Source organism: Myodes glareolus, chromosome 3, assembly GCF_982192425.1.
Source record: "Myodes glareolus chromosome 3, mMyoGla1.1, whole genome shotgun sequence".
In the NCBI taxonomy this organism is placed as follows: Eukaryota; Metazoa; Chordata; class Mammalia; order Rodentia; family Cricetidae; genus Myodes; species Myodes glareolus.
Window position 1 is genome coordinate 36,159,926 of NC_142028.1, and position 22,828 is coordinate 36,182,753.

Sequence of the window (22,828 nt, forward strand, 5' to 3'; positions counted from 1 at the left end):
TGGACCTTTCTTCTTATCTCTCTTCAAGTGCATTCATCGTCTACGTTGTACTTGGGCAAAATACAGCAGATGTACTTGACAGGCAGACCACCGGGAGTGCTGTATGACCTTGGACAAATGACTCATCTGAACCTTTCTTTCCACAGTTAGTAAACAGAGATAGCGTTTTTTCGAGCTGTCTGGAACACACGTGATACTCCAGGAGTGGTACCTAAATCCTTATTATTTGAACTGGTTCTCAGTAAGTATTAACTGAGCTGAATGGAATCAGTGAGTGTCTTGTCACTAATGTTAGCGGATGTTCTTGCTTTGTACATCCCAGCTGGTACTCAGCTCTGAGCTGATGGTGTCACAGAGGTCTGCAGCCAATTGTGAAGATAAACAAATAACAACTAGGATTGTTATTATATAAAGCAACCCTTGTCTCTGGTAAACTCACAACTAAGAGCTAGAAAATCAGGAAGGATGACATCTAGAGACAGAAACAATTAACCACAATGAGATGTGAGAAATTCTGTAATACAGCGGAAGAAGGTGGCTTAGGAACAAAGAGACAGGATTCATTTGCCTCTAGGTTTAGGAAAGGTTTCTCAGAGGAAGTAATGAATAAGACAGGCCTTGAGGCATCTGTTAAAAGTTAACGGGATTGGAGAGATGGCTCCACAGTTCGGAGCCCTTGTTCCTCCTGCAGAGGATCAAGATTGGTTCCCAACACCCGGGTCAAGTGACCCATAATCACCTGTAGCTGCAGCTCCGGGGAACCATTCCTTACCCACCACACCGATGCTGTGGACACTGCTAAGCCATTATAGCTTAGTTACCTCTACTATCACATCCAGTGTGGCATGTCAGTGCCCATGTTCAAGTGAACCAAATTCTACTAGGACTTCAAAGTACAAGAATAGTGATGTTGACCAAAGAGAAAATGCCAAAGGCAAGCCAAAAGTGCCTTTAAGAGAAAAGATAAAAGTTCTCAGTTTAATATGGAAAGAAAAAAATCCTATGCTTAGGTTGCTAACATTTAAAGAGCAGTGAGGTATGGGGGTAGAGACCACATTCACATGATTTTTATGATAGTATATTGTTGTAATTAACCAGTTTCATTATTAGTTATTTTTCTTAATTTCTCACTGTGTTGAATTTATAAATTAAGCTTTGTATAGATGTGTTTGGATAGGAGAATGCACCATGGTGTACATAGGGGTTTAGGGCATCCACTGGGGGTCTTGGAGTATATTCACCTCAGATAATGGAGACTTCTCTATATGTTTATGTCATTGTATCTATCCAGATTCTTTTTCTTTTTCTTTTTTTTTTTGTTTTTTTGTTTGTTTGTTTTGTTTTGTTTTTCAAGACAGGGTTTCTCTGTAGCTTTGGAGCCTGTCCTGGAACCAGCTCTTGTAGACCCGGCTGGCCTCAAACTCACAGAGATCTGCCTGCCTCTGCCTCCAAAGTGCTGAGTTTAAAGGCCTGTGCCATCACTGCCAGACCCAGCTTGTCTTTTTAAAATCACCTCAGTGTTAGGAATTGTTTCTGCTTCTTTCAGGATAATCTACAGAGGCTGATAAAAAATCTTATTGGACATAAATGCCGTCGAGGTAGAAACTACTATTGTCAGAAAATGACTTGACTTTAGACTCTTCCATTAGAGCAACAGAAAGAGGCTCAGCTCATTAAAAATGTTTACTAAAGCACCTGCACAGAGCCCATGGCAGGTGCCACGACGGGGAGCAAATGTGCGCTGGAGATGAGACAGTGAAGAAGAGCTGTTAGCACACAGTGAAGAGAGGTGGAACAAGAGTCTCGAGGTGAGGAGCAGGCGAATATGAGGTGTCTGAGCAGCCACTTGAGGCCATGGTGATGTCCCAGCCCAGGCTGCCACTGAGAGCCATGTCTGGGTCCATGGCGCTGTAGCAGCTGGGGTTGATAATAGCGTCTGTGTTGATGTTCCTGGCGTGTGTTGCCACCGAAAGTCATTTGGATGTCTGTGGTCTGGGCTGCTGCCTGAGACCAAGGCCTTGTTGCAGCTGAAACCAAACTGATCTGAGTGGCCTGTACTGCCTCCTGAGGTCATAGTGATGATCCGGCTTAGGCGGCCACTGAGGTCTATGTCTGAGTCTGTAGTCCTATCACAGCATCCAGATGTCAGAGGTCGTGTTTCCACCAAAAGTCATATCTGAGGTCTGGGCTGCCAACCGAAGCGAGCTTGCCCTGCCCCTCACTCAAAATGGGAGAGCTGACCCCGCCCCTCACTGGTCGCTGCATGTGGGGGGAGGGGAGGCCCAGTAGAGACCAGCTCAGCTACCACACAGGCCCTGACCCAGGGCCCTGAGCTGGCCTACCCCAATTCCTACCCCATCTATGAGCTGCTGGAGTGTGCAAAGGAGCTGGTCCTGCAGAACCATGGCCACAGGATCTCCATGACTCTGGACAGCAGCAGGATATCCGAGAGGAGTCCTGGTGAGGGTCCAGTATTGATGGTGTAGCGGAAGCCAGGGGCCCTAAACCAAACCAACAACTCATTGCAAGGATAGCTGTTTGAGCAGAAGGGTATACCCTGTGGTACACTTCAGCACCCAGTGACACTGCAACAAACGAATATGTGACGGGGAGACGGAAAAGAGGGAGAAGCGAAGTGATACAAGTTACAGTCATAATTGTGGCTGGTATGAGACAAGGCTGGGATTGACAGAGGAGCAGGTTGTTGCCCAGAGAAGTGAGTGAGATGTGCTGCTTTTTTTTTTTAATCTTATTTTTTTTCTTTTGGAGGGGAAGTTACAAGGGTGGAGGGTAGGTTATGAAAGGACTGGAAGATGAGTAGGATTGTGGTGCACCATGTGAAATTCCCAAAGAATCTATTAAAAAGTTAGGTTAAAAAAAAAAAAACCATACTTTTTGTCAGGTTTTTTTGTCCTGCCCAGTTCCTGCAATCGTTAAGTCCCAAAGAAATCACACAGAGGTCAACATTAGTTATAAACTGACTGGCCCATTAGCTCAGGCTTCTTATTAACTCTTATAACTTATATTAACCCATTCTTCTTGTCTATGTTAGCCACGTGGCTCGGTACCTTATTCAGTGAGGCAGTCACATCTTGCTTCTTCTGTGGAGGGGCCAAGACTGCGTCCTCTTCCCAGAATTCTCCTGTTCTCATTGACCCTCTTCTACTTCCTGTCTGAGTTGTCCTGTCTGGGTTGTCCCGCCTATACTTTCTGCCTAGTTACTGGCCAATCAGCACTTATTTAAAATATAATTGACAGAATACAGACAATTGTTCCATACCACATACTCCTATTAAACATTTTACAAGGCTGCTTGACAAGAAAAAAAAAGTTTATTAAATATTCTACTAAATATGTTCTAGTAACTGAGTGATGGTGTCACCCACCTTTATTCCCAGCCCTTGGGAGGCAGAGGCAGGCAGATCTCTGAATTTGGGGCCAGCCTGGTCTGCAAAGCAAGTTCTAGGACAGCCAGGGCTACACAGAGAAACTCTGTCTCAAAAAACAACCAGAAAAAGTGCTTATCAGTGGGGACAACTGTGAGATGCCTGTGCTTAAGCTATGCTTTCCGTATTTTAGTGGTCCTTGCCAGGATCCTTTTCTTCCTATGCATTAGTCTAAGCTTGGGTTCTATCCTGCTGTGATGCAAATCTTTCCCTTATCCTTGCCTGTGGGCCTAGGCTCCAGAAGCAGGGAGAATGCCACCCTATCATTCTCTCTTATGCTCTGTCTTTTACTTAGAACTGAAGGGATGGCTAAGTTTGTATTTAGGGAACACTACAAAATATAAAAGCCTGGAAACATTAGGGACTTTTGTTCGTGTCTGTCTCTGAAACCAACTAGCTTTCCCCACCCCCACCTCCTGTTAAAAGGTATTTCTCTCAGAGCAATCAGCAGAGATGTCCCTCCTGCCTCCCTTAATCCCTCAGTGACCAACTGAGTCACCTGTCAGAATCTCAGAGGTGTATTCCAGTCAAAGCCCAGAATTCTTTGCATTCCTTCCTTGTGTAATCTTTATCTTCTCACTGAATTCTAAGCACGGGTAATCATCTAGCAACTGTGGATCAAATAATCCTGCTAAAATAAAAAAAAAAAAAGTGGTATCTCTTTTTTTGAGTAGCAGGGCAGTGGAGAAAGCTCACAGGAGTAGGAGCTGGGTACATGACTGAGCAGCAGTGGTGGTGCCTTGGATAGGCAGAACTCAAAAGCTAGACGTGGTAGTGGCTCACACCTGTAATTCCAGCACTCAGGCAGCTGAGACAGGAGGATGACTGACTGCACGTTCAAGCTGCTCTGGTCTACATAGTGAGACCTGGTTTCAAGACCAGAAAGTGGGGTTGGTAGGGAAAATGGCCAAGCAAGTAAAGGTGCAAGTCTGGCAACCAGAGTTTGATTCCCGGGATCCATGTGAAGGTAGGAGAGAACCAGCTCCATGCGTCATCCACTGACCTCTCTCTCTCTCTCTCTCTCTCTCTCTCTCTCTCTCTCTCTCTCTCTCATACAATAAATTATTGTTATTATTAAATTTCTAATGGAAGAGAAAGGGAAGGAGGGAGAGGGAGTACAGAAACCTAGCTTATAGGAAGACCTGTTAGAGTAGCTACTGAGCAAAATGTTGTTGTCTGGTTTCTAAACCACCACGTTTAGCCCGTACTCACTGTCCAGGTTCAGAAAGCCCATTCACACACATCTGCTCCAAAGAAAAACGGAAATGCTTGGCATTCAGAAGTTGTGCACCCTTGTCCTAAGCTGACACTAACTTGTTGGCTTTGACGTCCTCCACAGGCTGCTGAGTTCTTGTTTCCAATCAAATAGGAAGTGGTAGTATCTACCTGACTGGCAACTCCCGTGGCGTGCCCTAAGAGGAACGTGGGAAAGGACAAAGCTCTATCAGAAGAGACATCATGTTTTGTTTGGTTTGGTTTTTTTCTGCACTGCCTTGTGTTTGGAGCACCTCCCAAGAATCCATCAACTCCACCGAGCTGGGCCTTCTTGACCCTCCTAGCCTGGGCCCCGTGGCTTTCCTCTTTTTCTACTTCTGGACAGTCAGCAGAGGACAGCTACTCTCATCCAATCAATACCAGCATCCAATCAAGGTGGCCACATCAGCTGAGCCAGTGTGCCACAATTAATAACCACAGAAAGCTAAGTCAAATCCTAAATCATGTTAAGTGAATATCTTCACCCACCACACCCTCAGCCTCAGTTTCCTCGGCTGTGAAAGAATCTGACAATTGTTACAACTCTTGAGAAGATTAGGATTGAGTGAGTGCATTTTACAAACTGTAAAGCACGGCTGATATTTCTAACTCTAGTGGATCACACGAAGCTTGCCAGCACAAGTAAATTACCAAAAAAAGGAAGAAAAAAATTCTTCCCACACATAATTATCCCAGCGTTAAACACTCAAGAGAACTCAGGCAGGTGTAGGGTGTAAGGTTGTCTCCCTCTCGGTGACTCTCAGGCTTAGTCATGCCAGCTAAAATAAATGCAGCAACCGCTTCAACTAATGATTTCTACCTTTCTGGGCGACCTTGAACAAGGCACTTAACTCTCTTGCTCTCTTCTGTTTTCTAGTGTGGAAAATATGGATGAGGGAGTTGAGCCAGGTGATCCCCAAGGTCTGGTGTGAGTTGCTCTGGGTGGAGTCTCGCCAGGCAAACAAAACCTGATGTCAGCAGGCTGGGCCAGGGAACACAGACAAGAGTGGGGCCTGGGGAGCAAGCACTAACCAGTACAGATGGCTGTGGAGAGCAAGGGAAGAGCATGGGCGACATGAGTTCTGGTTTCAAGTTGGTTCTGATTGTAAGGGAGTCAGAGATAATCCCCTTGCCAAGTCTCTCTTTGTTGGGGACCCAATAATAACTATGATTAGATACTGACTTCATGCCAGACGCTGTGCATGCACTATCTCATTCCATCCCCCACAAGGGAAATGTTAAATGTCCCCCTTTTGCTGATAGAGCAATTGAGAATCAGAGAGGTTATACCAGCTGTTGTTAGCTCTTAGAACTAAAATGAATCAGGTCTAACTGAATGCAAAACCTTTGAGATTCTCCATTAGGATAAACTGACAGAATCCTAAGAAAGCCGCCATCCATCAGCAGCTTTCCAAATAAATGCACTCATTGGAAGCCATAGCTGAAATAACATGCCCTCCTGAGCTCTTCTTGTAAGCTTTCTTACCCAGAGTCTTGCAAACATATGAGGTTTAGTGTAGCAAGGACCCCGTGTAAACACCATTGCCATGAAACCAACTAGATTCAAGAAAAATTCTAGCCGATTAGACACCTCTCCCTCAGCCCCTCCCGCAGCATACCCCACTCTTGTTTTCACCCAGCTAAGACCATGGCTCCCCAAAGAGCAGCTCTGGCCTCTTGCAGGATGCTGGTGTGTTGGCTGTTGCCATGGCGACGGAGGAGCATCTCATTCTGTCACAGGCGCGCGAGCAGCACAGAGTGGGTTTTCCTCTGCCTGGGAAACTCAGAGAATTTATCAGCAGTTGTTTTCCGGCAGCAACTTCACACTGCTTCAAGGATGAGTGAAACTTCTATTTAGCATTCGGCCCACACCAGAAGCAAGACTAAGCTTTCCTCACCCAATCTGTGCCTGCGGCCACCTCCTCTCCCTACTGCTAGGACAGTCCCTGTTTAATGGAGGTACCTTCCAGGAGGTAGGAGGAGTGAGTGAGCTGTGTACAGGGTCAACAGGCACTTCTAGGCTACCTGAACTGTCTTGGTTAATACTAGTTTCATGCTAACTAGAGCTCCAGAGTCAGATCTATGTGGGTTTATCTCCTGCTTCCAGTCACTTATTAGTAAGTAATGTAATACCATTTCTTTAATAAAAACCCTCTATTTATCTATAGAGCTAATTGTTACTTGCAAAACTGTTTAAAAAGATTAAATGAGATTTCACATAAATAATACCCAGTATCGAGTCTGGCATTATGGAAGGAACATATTCATGATAGAACTTATTTTAAAGAAAGCAATTATTCTAACTTTAAGACAGTTAAAATTTGAAGCCCCATTTTATCACATAGTGGCCTGATAGCTGTGAGTATAAAATGAAGACATTGGAGCAACCTGAGATTCTAAGAAGATTTTAGCTTGAAGGCATAGTTACAGTCTCTCTGATGGTAATCTAAGGGTTTGAACTAAAAAGAAAAGAAAAAGATACCCTCCCTGTAATTAGTGAAATGGCATGTCGTGCTAACCCCAGCTTTATTAAGCACCGTCTATGTGATAAACACTGACAGATGCTAAGCATTCACTACCTCGTTTAGTTCAGGTAACAGCGGTTATGAGGTAGACATCATTTTGGCAAATGAGCAATATAAGGGTAACCTGTTAGTAAGTTGCAAAATAAAAATGAGCAACTTCTAATTCAGTCTTTACTGTGTCTATACATTGAAAAATAATCTTTCTCCAGTGTCTAGCCATGGCACCACATTATATGAGTACAAGGTTGTCCCCAAAGAAAGACTCCTTGGTGCCAGGGCCAGTTTAAAGCAGATGGCCCCATTTCTTTGTTGAAAAACATCCAGCTTCAGGGATCTGAGACAACAGTCATACTCCAAGGTCTCACCTTTGGCTGCCGTCTTTGTGAGGAGGATTCTGCCCAACAAACCTGTCTCCACTTCCCCCTGCACCTCTTCTCCTTTACCCTGCACACTTCTGCCGGCAAACATGACATAACAGGGTTCACAACATCCCACTGGCTCATCTGCATCCTATTCCTGATCGAGAACAAGTAAATATTCCCATTTACTGGTTTTTCTCTTCTCCCTTGCCTGCTGGTGTCAAAAGAATGTCTTTTCTCATCTCCAAAATAGCATCTGGTCCATTTGAAGCAGGCTAGCAATAGGCTGTCTGCCAGCACCCTCGTTTCTTGGCGGATAGAAGGCATTCCCCATCCAATTATCTGAAAGTCTCCTCGCCTGACGATTCAGCCAACCTCTTCATCATGAGCTAGACCTGGGTAGCCTAAAGTCACCTTGAACAGATCAATAGTGATGAGTGCTTTCCTCTGAACTTGAGACTTGTATCGGTTCTGTAGGTAGGAGTCTCATTCTCATTCAAACAAATGGAGAAATGAGGCTCAGAGGAAGAAATTTCCCCAAGGGTCACACTGCCTATCACAAAGAAACCAAGATTCAAACTTAAATTCTAAATTTATAAACTTTAAAAAAAAATCATTTATTTTTCTGTGTGTATAATAAAGGGGTAGCATGAGTCAATTCTCTCCTTCCACCTTTACAAGGGTTCTGGAGATCAAATTCAGGGCACTGAGCTTTCATGGGCAGGCGCTTTACCCTCTAAGCCACCTCACCAGACCCAAATTTCCATCTTTAGAAGGAATAGTTGAACATTCACTGACCCCTTGATTTTCCTATAGGCCATAACGAATGCTTGGAAATTTCTGTACATTAGAGAATATGGCAGTCCCGGGCATCTACCCCTGTTTAATCTGCCTCTAATCCTTTGCCCAAGCTGTTGACTTTGCTTAGGACACCCTTCCCCTCACCTTGAAGCGTGGCACATGGACAGCCACAGGTTTGTGGTAGATGCAGATGTTTTGGAATCTTGACTGTGTCGTTTGCATGCTTATGGTCTCAGGAGGTGATTTATCCAACTCCTTTGAGAGTCCTCAGTATAATAGGGCTATCTACCTCACATCATCCTAAGGAGTCAAGCTCAAAGTCTAGCAGTTAGTAGGCGCTCACTATTATGACCAGCCCTAACAACAGCCGTTCACCCCACCCCTGCTAGAGATCTCTTCCTGACTGTACTTCCCTCTTCTATGCCCTGACACTTTTAAATATCAATTGACTATTATTTAAAATCTATAAATAAGTCGTCCTAGAACTCATCACACAACACTGTTATAAATGGGTCGTGTTCTCTCCACTCTCCCACCCTCCTTAGTCTAGGGCATTTTCAAGGTCAGAGATTCTGTCTCTCTCTAAATCTCAAATGCCTAGCCCTTAGTCACGTAGGAGGAAGGGATAGAGGAGAAAGAAGGGAAGAAAAAGAAACTGAAAACAAGACAGATTGTTTATGAAATACTGCAGCAAAAACACCCCCCTATCTCTGTATCCAGGCAAGCAGGAGGAGGACCTGGTCTTCTCCCAGCCTCCTTTGCAAATGCTTCCCAATTTCCCCATTGACAAGGGCCCACAAGACAGGAATACCAATGACTGCCTGAATAGGAAGTCTCACAGGAGTCCCACACCCAGGGTGCAGACAGGCAAGTGATGAGAGGCAAGGCACAGCTGCAGAAAGGAAAATTCCATCTGTGAGCCAATGGGGACAGACTGCGGCCCCAGGCCTGGTAACAGCGTGTGCGGTGTGGCTGTCTGGTACCCAAGCTCCTCCCACCTTCAGCAACTGTGGCTGCAGCCCCAGCAACAGCTCAGCCCGGCAGGTGAGGGAGACAGCTATAGACTCAGAAGGAAGGCAGGTGGCTAGCTGAGGAGGTGTGTAGCAGGCATTTAGATACCTGAGCCTCAGGCAAGAAATACCAGGGATGAGGGGGGAAAAGTCTTTCCCCTGGCTTCCCAGACACCAACCGTGCCCACTACCAAGCATTTAGGGGGCTTTTTAAAATTCCGTTTTAATTCCACCACCCTTCCTCCGTAGAGGGTAAAGCCACTTCTCAGCAATGCACTCATGATTCCCCTGCCTTTCTCACTCACCCTCTGGCCTCCCTGTCTGTCACACCCCTTGTTGATGCTGTTTCCCTGTGCTTGAGCTAGACACCCTCTAGGCATTGTGACTAGGTTAGTTTTCCTGAAGCAGATTCCAAGACTGGGATTTTAGTGCAGGCAATTTTCTAAATGTGCCATCCAAAGAAGCCCCAGTTGAGGTCATAGATACATGGGATATGGAAGAGAACAGAAGAAGTGTGATAACAAGCATCTATGGGCAACTGGCAGCCAGTTGCACTCAGGAACCCTGGTAGATACGTGGGACATATTGGGGGATAGCCCACTGAAGGGATTTAAAAATCTCGGTCATATATTTCATCAGATTCTATCGAAGATAGGTAAGTGCTGCTCCTGGCCGGTCAACTCCACCCTGCAGGAGTTAGGCATAATGACAGTCAGGCATAACCCTGCACTAGAGCAAGAACTGAACTAGGAAATTACAGAGCACTGGTACCATCTGCTGTTCCTGCCAATCTAGCTAACAATTACACATTGCTCAAGGCCCAGCTCAATCTTAAACAAATCTCACAGCTCCCGTCTCTGCATTGCCAGAGCAAGCTAAACACATTCCTATTGAGTATTTTTCTTAACATGTTGGAGTGACTTTCTGCGAATCTCCTCTCTGGACCACGGGCTCCTCTAATGCTGGAAGTGAGGTTTACTTCATTTCATTTTGTGTCTTACTTCCCATCCCTGAGCAAGCAGTGTTGCTGAGTACTAGGATCCAGAGGCATGTGAAGTCACCTGAACCGTTATGGAGCAGAGAACTGTAGACAAGGATTCTGAATGTGTTCAGTGCCATTGAGAAGAGCCAGACCTCTATAAACTCAAGCTTACTCTGGGCTTCTGGGGAAGCTCCATAGCCTTGGATATGCCTAATTCTGCTTGGCTTTGTGACCATGCCTCTACTTGCCCCAGGGTAACTAGGATGGGTATCCTAAAGCTCTCCACCCAAAGTCAGAGGAAACATTGTAATTAAAAGGGGTGGAGCTGGAGAGATGACTCAGTGGTTAAGAGGACTGACTGCTCTTCATAAGGACCAGGTTTCAGTTCTCAGCACTGGCAAGGCAGCTCACAACTGTCTTTAACTCCAGTTTCAGGGGATCCAGTGCCCTCTTATGGCTTTGACAGGCACTGCACACACATGATGCAGATACTACACCTACATACCTACAGGCAAAATACTCATACACCTGAGATAATTTTTTTAATGCCAAGAGATTCCCATGTGAGTAGGTCACTGGCTTCAGGTAACTGAAGTCTGGATGCTAAAATTTTCTTTGGTTTTCAGCTAAAAATTAGGTTTTTCTGTTTGTTTACTTGCTTACTTTTTTTTATATAAAATAGTCATTTACATACACTGGGCCAGGTTCTTGTCTCCATCTTTTGCCCCAACTCAAACACAACTGTATGGGTAGGATAAGTTGCGCAGCAGATTGTTGTTGGGATACAAAACAAGAGGTTTGGTTGATGACATTTCTACCAAGGAGTGGATGTGGGGAGAAACTGAGTGGACAGTGGTGGCTAAATCAAAACCCTGCCCTTGTAGAAGTCATAATCTAGTAGAGGAAGGATGCTATTAGAAGGGCTTATTTTAGGCTGCAGAGATAGCTCAATGGTTAAGAGCTCTTTCTGCTCTGGCAGAGGATCTGAGCTCTGAACCCAGCACCCACATCAGGAGGCTTGCAGCTACCTGTAGCTCCTGAATCAGGGGATTTGACAACCTATTCTGGACTCTGTGGACACCTGCACCATGTGCACCTGTCCCACACAGACATGCACACATATATACACATAATTAAAAATAAAAATACTTGTATAAGGAAAAGAAAAGAAAAGGCTAGTGTTAGCTGAAACTGCTAGCGTACACCTCTAATCCCTACCTGCAGTCAGGAGGTAGAAGGAGAAAAGTTGTGACTTTGAAAAGAAATAGCTGTTTGACACAAGTAACAGAAGAATGAATAAGCTTAATTAATTTTCCATTTATTGTGGTATGCATGACCAAGTTAAAGAATAATACTCAGCCACTTTTCAGGTCACTTGGTGAAAGAACTTGATAATAGAGCCGCGCAGTGGTGGTGCACTCCTTTAATTCCAGCGCTCAGGAGGCAGAGGCAGAAGGATCTCTGTGAGTTTGAGGCCAGCCTGGTCTCCAAGAACTAGTTCCAGGATAGGCTCCAAGGCTAGATAAATCCTGTCTCGAAAAATCAAAAAGAACTTGCTAATACATTTGAAGCGTTTTCTCCTGTCTTCCCCAGAGGTAGCCACTCTCCCAGAATTTTAGTAAATCCTGCTATCTTAGTTTGCTTTCTATTGCTGTGATAAACGCCCCGGCTAAAACCAGCATGGGAAGAAAAGGGTTAATTTGGCTTCGGCTTCCACATCACAGTCCATCACTGAGGGAAATCAGAGCAGGGACATAGGCAGGAACTGAAGCAGAAGCCATGGAAAATACTGCTTACTGGTTTGTTCTTTCTGGGTTGTTCCATTTACTTCCGCCCCAGGACCACCTGCTCAGGGGATAGTACCGCCCCCCAATGGACTGAGCTCTTCTCTGTCAATTAGCAATCAATAAAATGTACCTATAGGCAAACTAATAGAAGACATTTTTTTTTTCAATTTTCAATTCATTTTTTTTCTTTTTTCCATCTGACTCTAGCTTGTGTTGAGTTGACAGAAAACTCACCAGGACACCTGCTTCTGCTATTTCTTGATTTTATCATGTTTGCATCTGTCCCTGAACAGGAGAGGGATTGGTTTTGTATGGTTTTACTTGGTTTGGTCTATTTGAAATTCACTGAATTTCTTCAATATGAAGAATTTCCATCTTAATAAAATTTAGAAAATTAAATATCAGCAATGTATTCTAATGCTCACATTTATTAATCCTAATGCCAGCTACAGAACAGCCAGAAGGGTTTTTCTAAGAGCTCAGATTCTACCTGGAGGTGGACAGTAGGCATCTTTTTGGCTCTCGTGATTTGAGGAGAAAATAGTACCTTGTGTGTTTATGTACAATACTGAATGCTACCTCCGTTTTCTCAAGGTGACTAATTGTCTGGATACCAAAGATGAGTCTAGTCACAGAATCTCAGATGGAAGAAACACAAGTTTTACTTTTAGATTTTCTGCCTTGCTGTGATTACCTTGGAGTGGATTAAAAGGCCTGAGATTCAATTATGTGTTTTAGAGCACATGGCATCCACCTCACAGGTGTGTCGATGTATGACTAAGCCACATCTATACTCAGACTCCTCAGAGGACCTCTCTCTCCATGGACCTGAACTTTGCCAACAAGCTAGGGACAGGAAATAGAGCCCAAGTCAAGTTAGATGTGGTGTTTCCCAAGGCAGCCTAAGACAACATAGTGAGAACAAGAATTTTTTTAAATCATTGCCAAAACAAAATCCATTCATGGTATCCTAAGTAAGGGACGAAGAAATTATTTATAATGGCAGTTTAAAAGATAGATTATCCACCAGTAAAGCTAACAAGATATGTGCTAATTCATTTGGGAAAAAAAAAACCATGACTAAAGGGCGCCAAAGAACCCCTGAACAACAGCAAAAATCTATATCATGGTCTTGGGTAGGAAGACACAACATCATAAAGATGTCTCTGCTGCCCAAATCAGTTTGGAAACATAATCAGTCAAGCATAAAATAAACCAACAGATGGGGGGGATGAACTTGAGAAGTGACTCTGAAATTCATATAAATAGGAAACAAGAAGCAGGAAGGTTTCTGAAATCTTCTTTACAGCAGTAAAAAGAGGTGGTCTCTATGCAGATAGAATAGATATCAAGTTGTAGTAATATCAACTGTGATGTTTACATATCAAGAGACAGAACAATAAATAAGAATCTCAGAAACAAGCCCTCATGTGTTGAGATATCTAGTATGAAATAAACAAGGCATTTCAGACCAACAAGGCCAAAATGATAGAAATAAAAAATACTGGACTAACTGGATAGGTATCCCGGAAGCCAGTTTCCTTGGAAAGAGCTCCACTTAGATCCACTTCTCATGTATTATGCCAGAAAGTTTCCAGATGGATCAAAACCAAAATAGTAGAAGAAGAAAATAAGAAATGTTATTTTATAACCTTGGAATAAAAAATAGCTGCCTAAGAGTGAAAAATTTGCAAAAGTCATAAATTGAAAATTTGATAAATTTTACTGACTATATTTCTCCCTGGAAACAAAACTTTCATAAATTCAAAAGGCAGCCAGGCATGATGGCTCAGACTGGTAATCCTAGAACTTGGGGGGGCTGATGTGGGAGAGTTGCCACAAGTCTGAAGACAGTTTGGACTATGTCATGAGTTCTAGGCCAGCCTGGGCTGTAGGGTGAAACAAAACAAAAATTCAAAAGGCAGAAATCAAATTTGGAAAAATACTTCCAGTCCATACGACAGGCACAGGACAAATTTCCTTAACATACTAAGAGCTTCTACAGTCAATAAAATGAGGAAGGACCTGTGAGATGGCTCAGTGGATAAGCGCCCTTGCTAGACAAGCCTAGGGACCGGAGTTTGATTCCCAGAACCCTCCTGTCTTGATGATGGCTTCTAGTGCTCAGACAAGCACTATAACCAAAAGTAGCTTGGGGAAGAAAGGGTTTATTTCAGCTTACAGCTCTCAGTTACTTTACCACTGAGGGAAGTCAGGGCAGGAACCTGGAGGCAGGAACTGAAGTAGAGGCCATGAGGGGGCCTGCCACCTGACTTGCTCCTTAGGACCACCAGTTCAGGAATGGCACAACCCATGGTGGGGCACATCAATCATCAATCGAGAAAACACTCCACGGACTTGCCTGTGGGCCAATCTTAGGGAGGGATCTTCGCAGTTTATGCTCCCTCTTCTCTGGTGACCCTAGCAAAACTAATCAGGATACCCTGTGAATGTAAAAGGGAAGCAAAGACTCTACAGAGTTGTCCTCTGCTTTCCACTCATGCGCTGTGACACATACATGTCTCCCAAACACATCTTATACATACAAAAATACTAATAATGATGATGGAGATAATAGAGTCAAATTGTTTAAGAGTGAAATCGGTGATGGACATGGAAGGAAGTGAGGACAGACGGCTGCTAGACCTCAACATAATGGGAGAAACAGACACTGTGAGGTACACCCCACCACAAAGGTCAGTGTGGCGGCCATCAGTCTCCAGTGGGACACTGTTCAGGCAATGAATTGAGCTCAGCCTTCAGAAGAGATTAATGCAGTTCTCCAAGGGTCCTGATTAATTTCCGAACTGGGCAGGGACATGGAATTGTAATTATAAGAGTAAGTATGGTCTCTGAGTCGCTCTTGCTTCTAGACTTGAAGCCATCCACCATGAGGCCCTCACCAGGAGTTAAACAGGCGGGACAGCCCAATCTGGAAGTTTCCCTCTCATAAGTGAGCTTAATAAACCTTCTTTCTTTATAAATACCCAGCCTCTGGCATTTAGTACCTCAGGGCCACCAGTCGAATAGCAACAGTGAACAGACTGTTCTGCTGGGTGGCTGGGGGAAATGCCTACATTCTTTTGTAAAATTCTAAATTTCATGGCATTTGCCTATTTTGCCTAGTTTATAAACCAATCAACCAGGAAAACAAGCAAAAGCTGTTTTATTAATAGTTAAGCCCAAGGCCCTAGTCGAAACAACCGTGAGGAATCCAAAACTACATGAAAAGCAAGCAATAAAGGTTGTAGTTGAGAGAGTTCGGAATTAAAGCCAGAATGTGGACATATATATAAAGTGAACAATTATGTAGTCTTTGATTTTTCAAGATCCAGAGTCCACTTTGTACTAGGTATGAGAATTGATTTATATGACATTCAGTGTCTTCCATCTGTGAAATAAAAATAATCATAATGTTAACCTTGGAAATTGCTATTTTTTTTCTGCGATTAAAGCAGTGAAGGGCAGGGCCAGTGGAGATAGCTTAGTGGGTAAAGTGAATGTTGTGTAAGCATGAAGACTTGCATTTGGATCCTTAGCACCCACATTAAAGTCAGGCAGTAAGACACATGTCTGTAAACCAGAGCTCACTGACTGTGGTGGTTTGAGTAAGAGTGGCCTCACAGGCTCATATATTTTAATGCTAGTCATCAATAGTGGCACTGCTTGAAAAGGATTAGGAGGTGTGGCCTTGTGGGAGTGGGTATGGCCTGATTGGAGGAAGTGTGTCGCTGGAGGCTTCAAAAGTTCATACCCTACCCCGTCTCTCTATCTGTCTGTTTGATGCCTCTCTCTCTCTCTCTCTCTCTCTCTCTCTCTCTCTCTCTCTCTCTCTCTACCTGTGGATCAGGATCTAAAAGTCTCTGATACTGCTTTAATGCCTGTGTGCGAGCCACCATACTCCCCCACCATGATGTTAATGGATTAAACTTTTGAAACTGTAAATAAACCCCCAATTAAATGCTTCCTTTAATAAGAGAGTTGTTTTAGTCATGGAGTGCAATCAAGGAAGATCCCCAGCATTGGCCAGTGGCCTCTACATGCATGCATGCATGTGTGCTTGTAGCTGCCCACATGTACTCTAACAAACAGAAAAAGATGATCAGAAAAAGTATTTAGGGCAATGTCTGGCATAAACAAGAACATGAAGATACTTTGTATCTGCTCAAAAGTCAGATGTGATGGCTCAGTGGCTATGAGCCATGGGCAAACAATGGACCCCTGGGCTGGATCCCCAACAATCAGAGAGCTAGGCCTCGGACTTTCCCAACTTGATTGTAAGGCTGAACTGCACTTCCTGGCACTTACAAAGCCACTTCTTTATCTCAGAAGATGTGTAAGAAATAAAAACCTCAGATCCCCCTTTGCTGTTATTTTCTTTATTCTCTCAAAGTCTCTGATACCGGAGAATTAACAGATTTCTGTTGGTTTGAACAGATCTCCCTGGCCCTGACGGCTCCTGGAAAATTCCGTCACAGTTCTAAATATACTAATCTATAATTGTGGCTCAATTTGGTTTGCATTTAGAAAGCTCAGTCTATGCATTTTGCACCCGGCCTTGACTGATTCACCCCTAGACCTGTGACAAAGCCATCCCACCCACTCATCACATTCCTGCCAAACCTTAAAAGCAAGCTATAAATAGTCGCTAATCTCCTGGGCAATCCTCAAGACTAGTCGTTTCCTATTTCTCTCTGACTCTCTCCTGCCCCATAGATCCTGGCTCTCTGATCGTTGATTGCTACCTCTGACCCCCTTTGAGTGATGATGATGGTAATACTGATCATTGCTATTGTTTTTAATAAACAGTCTTCCAAATGCGGAGATAACTCGGTAGGCAAAGCACTGGCAACAGTCACCCGATGGTCTGGTGCGCCTGATGGTCTTGGTTCAGATCCTCGGAGAATGTAACAGTCAAAAGTAGTAGAATGAGCAAACATCAGTAACATGTCCCAACCTACAGCCAGGAGATCGTAAGTGGAGACAGGACAATCACTAGGAGCTCACAGGCCAGCTAACCCAGCAAAGACAACAATGCAGAGGAGAGATCCTGTCTCAAAGTAGAAAGCAAGGACTGACAATGTTGTCCGGCATCCATACTCACACTATGGGGAAATAGGTGTGACCGCACCCTGTCAGATTTTTAAATTCCATTACCTACCTTGCAATTTCTTCCCTAACCTTTTCTGGGTCTGTTTCTCTAATGTATCCACATAGCTACCATGTTTGTTTACTTAAGGATTAGATGACAAGAATTTATTTTCTCACAGCTCTGTAGACTAGAAGTCTTAGATTAAAGTATCAGTGAAAATGGCTTCTTCCACTGCTTTTCTCGGCATGTATATGTCCATCTTCCCATGGTCTCCTTGATGTGTGGGCACAAACTTATCACTTCTTGGTGATGAGAACATTCACAAATCCCCCTCAGGACTGTTTGTGGCTCAGTGATAGACTTCACATTTAGCATGCAAGATACACGGAGGCCGATCCCCAGTACCCAAACCAAAGGACAAAACAACTAAACCAACTAAACCCTCTCTGCAAGTTATTTGAAAATAGTTAATGTCATTTGTCAACTGCAGGCCACCATGCTAACATTCTCTCTCTCTCTCTCTCTCTCTCTCTCTCTCTCTCTCTCTCTCTCTCTCTCTCTGTGTGTGTGTGTGTTGTGTGTGTGTGTGTGTGTGTGTGTGTGTTCTTTGAGAATTTTGTACAGTGTGTTTTTTATCGCATTTACCCTCCTCCCCAAACTCTTCCCTGATTCAACCTTCCTTCATTCCCCATTCACCCAACTGTGTCCTTTTTCCCCATCAAGACTAATTTATGCTGCCTAAATATTCAAGGTGCTATACTTGCTATTAGAGGAGAAAAGCAATCATCAGTCTTAACCAGCTGTGAACCCTGAGAAGTGCAATAACATCTGGCCTGGAAAGATATGTCCACTGATACAATAGTGCCACACATGTCACAGGAATGACCCTCTCTCTTGTTGATGGTTAGTTAATGCCTTAGCCAAGGCAGACTTTCCCTGTGATGTTTCTTTATGCCTTGCTAAAATAAAGAACTGGTTTGTGGTAGTAGAATCTATAAGGCGAGAAAGCATTCAAGACTTATCCACAACCCTACTTAGCACCTTTGTCAGGTTAGGTCTTTTGAAGTGTGTGTGTCAAGGTGATTTTCTAAGGAAAACACCCTGGGAAGATGGAGAGGCAACTGGGAAGGAGTGGAGAGGAAGAACCTCGTGCTCAGCTAAGGTCTAGCACTGGCACCTCTGAAAGAGAAGGGCAAAGTAAAGAGGGTTGACCAGGAAGATCAGCCTGCAGCACAGTCCGAAGGAAGTGTTGACCGGGTCTACAGGGAGTTGCCAAACCAAAGTTTCCCATTAAAGAACTGAGCCAGGGACAGACTCCCTTCATATTCATATATTGGTAATCATTTATTGGATAGAGGCAATATGAAGGTTCTTTGACCTCAGCAAAGCACTTTTGTGGATTCAGAGGTGGTAGACACCCTTCAGTCTACCCTACGTCCTGCAGCAATCTCCCTTGAAGGTATCTAGCACTCTGGTCCTTCAAGAAAGAGACTAGATATGCAAAATTTTATTATTTGAATCATCTGTGGAAAAAAATAGAGAAAGGAGTCAGGGAAAGACGGGAGAATCGTTAAACAACAATGCAAATCTGATTACAGGTGAAAGACAGCAAGTAACAGCATTGTTTGCCACCCGATGACCCAAGGAAGGTTTGGCAGGCTGTTAGGGAATCTCAGGCAAGTGTTAGTCATCGGAGCCTTCTAGGCATTCCAGGACTGTTCCTGCCTTGGTACCCATGTCCCCACTGGTCCTGGCTTGCTGAGAACATGGAAGACAGTCTAAGAACAAACCCAGGTGATGAACCTCAGCAGCATTGTCCGCGAAGCTCTTCATAGCTGAGGTTCTCGGGTAACACTCACAAGCGTCTCAAGGAAAGCTGAGCAGTGTGGTCACCCAGCTTCCCGAAGGAGTGTGTAAAAAAAGGTAGCTGGCTGTACTCGTGACATCACCACACTGGGAAGAAGAATCCTGCATAAGTGCCTGATGATATTTCTTCCTGAAATCCAACTTTCTCTGCCTTCAAAAAAATATGTCACTGTTCAAAATTGCCTTGCTGAGCTGATAAAGTTCTCTTTTTGCTGACACTGAGCTGAATTGCAACCAAAAGAATCTTGATTAATACAGACTCAAAGAAAACTAACTTGAATGGTGAAATCTGGGCATTTGTGGTCAGCTGTTAGGAGAGATATTTTTGGTTAGAGAATTAAAATCAAGCCAAATAACAAGGCCTTAGAAAGTAGAAATACACAGACAAGTGAGAAGTGATGTGGATATTTGCTACAACAATGCTGTGTTTGCATTAAATTTATGTATAGCTATGAATTCCTTGAGTCAGCACCATGCACTGCAGTTCCAATAGCTTCAGCGTGTGCTGGAGTTCCCAGCACACAAATCTCAACAAGCTGAATAAAGGAGATGGAATCTCTCCCTTTTCCCTGATCAGGACCTTGCAATTTAGAGGCAAATGGACATAGCCATGCCAAAACAGTGTGAGTTGCAGTAGAATTATATACAAGGCACTATAAAATCCAAGAAGAGGAACATTGAACTATGCCTGAAGCGAGAAAGTAATGTTATACCAGGGCAGAAGAGAGAACTCTCAGTAAGAGTGATTCTTGTGCAAGCATGAGGACCCGAGTTCAAGTCCCAGGACCCTCATAAAAAGCCAGGCGTGGCTGAGCATACCTATGACTCCAGCATTGATAGGTAGAGACTGATAGATTCCAGTAGCTTGCTGAGCAACCAGCCTAGCTGAAAATGTGAACTTCCGGTTCAGTGAGAAACCTTGTCTCAAAGGCAATACGGTAGGGAGCCATAGAGGAAGTTACCTGACATCCCCTGCTGGCCCCTGCTACATATGGGCACACACCCCCTCTCAGTCATGTATGCACACTGTACACACACGCAAACACACACACACACACAAAGAGGTGTTCTACAACTGTGTTAGACTATAAGAGATAAATAAGACTGCACTAGTAAGAGAAGGGGTAAGTCACATTAAGCAATGGGAAGCATCAGCAAAGCTATGATGGGATAAACTAAGCAAATAGAAATTAGCTGAGCTATAAGCTTTTAAACAGCCTTGCTCTTTAGTGGTCATCCAATGTTTAGTAAAGGCTTAGAACACAGTGAGTGCTCCATACCCTTTTGGAAATAATATTTAAAAGCAGCCAAAGTAAAGTAGAGAGTGGAGAGAGGTAAGACTAAACAAGGTAGACCCAGCTAGTGATAAATAGTCTAAAATAATAAAGTAAGTAGTAATGGGGGCTGGAGATATAGTTCCGTTGGTAAGAGTGCTTGCCTATCATGCACAATAAGGCCTTGGGTTCTGTTCTCAGAGTCCCATAAAACCGATGGCACATAAAACATGGTGGCACACACTTATAATCTCAGCAATCAAGAAGCAGAGGCAGAAGGATCAGACATTCAAAGCTAGCCTTGGCGAGATAGCAGATTTGTAGCCAACCTGAGCCTGACAGGAATCTGTCTCAGAAAATACGCAAAAAAACATGTACCAAGAAGTGACCACAACATGGTCACATTGCATGGGGACGCCAAACCCAACAAGAACTAGATGGGAATGGGGAAGACACAAGAAAATAACCTAGGTTTTAAAGATACTGTGTAGCCCTGGGTGGCCTGGAAGTTACTGTGTAGGAACTCACAGAAATCTGTCTGCCTCTGCCTCTGTAACTCTGCACCACCATGCTGTGTGGAGCAGAACTGATCTTGAACTCCATTTCCCACTCAAGCATTGATGTATATAGTTCTACCAGACCCTGCTTCTGCTGTCCTGTTGCATCTTGTCCAATCAGCAGCTTCACAATGATCCTGGAATTCAGAGACGCCTAAGATGGTACTCAGGCTCATTCAGCTTGTGACTAGCCAGGTGGGGAGCATGATGTGAACTCATGCTCTGTTCACAGCAAAAGACTGGTTCTCTCTGGGTTTAAGCTCCTCTGCTTTCCTCTGCCGTGATGTCCACGGGCTGAGGGTAGTGTTGAGCCCTCCGTTTCCCTAACCACACGGTGTTATCATGTGGTTAGGTGTTCCACTATGGTCAGCTGTGCTGTAGTTCCCCAAGCTGAGCCACAGTCTGAATCCACTGCTGCAAGGCAGGTTTTTACCCCTCCAGTTTGAGGGACCTTCCCAAACTTTAGCATCTTTGCCTGACTTTCACAAAGAAGGCGTCGCTGTCTTTCGAGTCTGTGCCACTGGTAAAAAGGCACCCTGTTTTGTAATGAAACACCCTGTTGAAATGTGGCCTTTAAAACGATGCTCTGATGAACTTGGATCTATAACTGAAAGCTCTCAAGCAGGGTGGGGGGAGAGGTAACAATTTCTAAACTAGCTGTCAAGAAATGTGGTAATTGGAGAAAAAATAAGCTTGAGGCATTGGTGCGATCACACCATTATGTAAACTGTTTCCTTCTCCTTCTGCTTCACCCAGAGGTGAGAAGGACCCAAATAGGAGAAGGAGCTTGTCCAGATCTCTCCGGCAGAGCAAGAGTGCTAAGAAGGACAGACTGGTCCACCAACCATCATCCTGTAACGACTCACAGGTGAGAGGCAAGGAATAGAGACACTAGTAGGAGCTGACGTCTCTGGAAGGATGTTTCATATCACCCTCGTTTGAAGCAGGTCCAGCATGGACAAGCTCCAGGAAGACATCATCCAAGGAGATTCAGGACATTTCAAAAATATCATCTGCCCAGCAGCCAGCTAACTCTCAGTCTCCGGCTTTCCTGTCATGCCTGACCTGACATTAAAGCAAAATGGTGTGCACATGACCTCAATTACGGACACATAACAAGGAGGTAGCAGCATTAGGGCTTATCCTTCTAGTTATTTGTGGCTTGTGTAGTAGAGGACGTTAGCATTTTTCATTTTACAGATACGGGTGTTTTGCCTGCATGTTTGTCTGCACATCACTTGCGTGCCTGATGCTGAGGAGACCAGAAGATGGCAATCAGTTCCCTGGGGCTGGAGTAACAGGTGGTTTTGAGTTGTCATGTGGGTGCTGGGACCTGATCCCAGGTCCTCTGGAAAAGCAACCAGTGCTCTTAACCACTGAGTCATCTCTTCAGTCCCTTGTAGATTATCTTATGGGGAAAACTTAGTCTTTTAATCCTGGATTTTTCTCTATTAAATTCAAATTTTCCATTAACCTTAAAAGCCTGCCTAATTTTAGTCTCAATCAATCCTTCAGCAAGGGAGGTAAGAGGTAATTTGTTGATCAGGTACTCAGAGCCCCCAGTTTTCTTTTTTTTTTTTCTCAAAGCTTATTAAAATACAAAAGTCTCCATTTCCGCTCCTCCTCCCAACACCCTCCCACTCCCCCCTCTCCCTCCCCTCCCCCCTCTCCCTCCCCTCCTCCCTCTCCATCCCCAAGAGCAGTCAGGGTCTCCTGCCCTGTGGGTAGTTCAAGCTCCTCCCCCCTCCCTCCAGGTCAAGGAAGGTGAGCATCCAAACAGACTGGATCCCAAAAATCTAGTATATGCAGAGGAAACAAGTCCCAGTGTCATTGTCAATGGCTTTTCAGAAAGACTCCGGACCAGCCACATTCAGA